This window comes from Anneissia japonica, unplaced genomic scaffold (genome assembly GCF_011630105.1).
Source record: "Anneissia japonica isolate Jap-2015-1 unplaced genomic scaffold, ASM1163010v1 scaffold94996_len2158_cov94, whole genome shotgun sequence".
Lineage (NCBI taxonomy): Eukaryota > Metazoa > Echinodermata > Crinoidea > Comatulida > Comatulidae > Anneissia > Anneissia japonica.
In genome coordinates this window covers 1-2,127 of record NW_022730947.1, presented here as the reverse complement: position 1 = coordinate 2,127, position 2,127 = coordinate 1, and the positions used below count along the sequence as shown (strand labels likewise).

The 2,127-nt window shown below is 33.9% G+C and overlaps 1 long non-coding RNA gene across 1 annotated transcript; it reads right to left on the bottom strand.

The window, feature by feature from the left end:
• On the bottom strand, nt 1-2,049 carry LOC117115186. The gene is made up of 3 exons (XR_004446504.1): nt 1,951-2,049; nt 1,318-1,431; nt 1-49 (listed from the first exon to the last, which is right to left on the bottom strand). It is a non-coding gene; the product is annotated as an uncharacterized LOC117115186 (long non-coding RNA).
• Nucleotides 2,050-2,127: the final 78 nt, after the last annotated feature.

The following is a 2,127-nucleotide window of genomic DNA, read 5'->3' as shown; positions in this document are numbered from 1 at the left end:
CTATCTTCAGCAGGTAAGAAAGGTTGTGATCCACATTTTTCAGAAGTAACTGTTATAAAGAAATAACTTACTCAAGTTAGAGTAAAAATAGTGATCGACATAACAGGTTTTAGTCTGATAATGGACGAATTTATTCGGTGTAAACACCAAGGATAACCCACAAAAGTCTAAATAGGACTTATTTCCAGTGGGGTCCTTCTGGTGGTGATTGAGCAGTACACCGGGACACAATCCAATACTATTTTCCAAATAGTGATATTGCATTCTTTAACATGCACATGGGCCATAATGCACAATAGACCAATGGCTTAAAGGTCTCATCCAAAAGACAGTGCACTATTGTAACTTGTAATTCAGCCCTCCAGCTGAAACACAAGGAAAGCAGCGATATGAATTGAACCGGGGACCGCCTAGAGATGTCCACGCTTCAGTGCACACACACACAGTGGCTACCACCAGTTTAGCCGACTAAGCTAACCTGCTCTCACCAATCGTCACATTGGTTGTAAGATTAAGCATAGTATGCCTATGAAAAAAAATTTCAGCACAGTGAAGATATTCCAGATTACATAAAAAGCCAATTGATAGTTAGAACCGGGCAGGCTGTTTTCAAGGCCAATCAACAAAAACGCCATTAAAACAAGTGTATGTTGATTGGCCTGGATACTGTAGGATACGTGCATGCGCAGTTCAGTCAATAACCATGAATTGGCATATTAAGACTATATAAAATCATTATTGTATTTTTGGGTAATTTGCTATTGGAATTCAGATTAATAATGGCGACGGTTTTAATCCTTATTTAAATACAATATTTATTCATTTGTGTATCGTTACATTTTTTTTTATAAAAGCTGATAGGCCTACAAGTACCAGGTACCAAGGAGACAGTAGCCTGTAAGGGGACCCCAGACCTAATCTTAAACTACAGTAAAGTCTACAGCTTATCTCACGCAAATTAAACACAAACAGATAATGAAAAATAAACAATAGAGTGTGACAAAAAATTGAATATTAATAATTTAAAAAAAATAATAATAGCACAGTACAACGATATATATAAATCTTCAAGGTATTTCAGTATTCCACAAATTCCACCTACAAACAACGAAAAAGTGTGGTGTGTGAAACGTTGAGTGTACAATTGGTAAATACCATCACTTAAAATTGTGAAAAAGTAAACAATTACATAGCTATATACATTACTATACTACAAAATGCAATACAATTTTTAAAATTATTTTTTCACGTTTAAAAAAATCTGCTGGTGCTTAGTCACATTAAACACATCAATCCCTCTCTGTGAATTACTCTTACCATTCCAGCAGCCTTGTTCATCTGACCAATCGAGACAGTTATTTTCTCGGTCACATCGTTTCTCAGCGGCAATACAGACACCATTCGCACACTGAAAACTGCCGTCACTACAAGCTGTAAACAAACAATCATTGTTTTATAATACAATTAGAGTATATTGATAATACAGTGTCATGTTTATATTTCGTTTAGCGTTATGGTAGAATTGGTAGAACGCGTACAGATAGCATATAGAGATGAGATGAGGGTTATAACAGGGAGGCCTACTGGTAGGGTGAGCTCTTATTTAGTCAAATGAGTATTTTATATTTAAAAATAACAAATTGTTGTTTGGTATACAAATAAAGATTATACAGTAATTAAGATATTAAAGACAATTTTCCACAATAAGTGAAATAATTCCTATATTAAAAAGTACAAATTAATCAATAGTTTATTTGCTTTAGTTGTAAACTTTTTGTGTTTGAAATATTTAACAATATAAAGATATGCAACCACTCTGATTTAGGAAGATTCTGCGCATTATACCCAAATACTACAAATTGGAGTTCCTGCAAATTCTATGCAAAGACTCAAAATTTGTAGATTGCACCCCAGCATATGTGTACAATGTTTATTTATTTCCATACTTACGGCAAGACTGTAGCTCGTCACTGAAGTCAGCACAATCAATGATTCCATCACACACTTGTTCCAATAGTACAAATTCAAAATCACCACATACAAAAATTTCTAAAAAAACCCCAAAAAAACAATATACTATTAGGATATGCTTAGAATTTATCACATATATCAAAAAAATATTCGGGC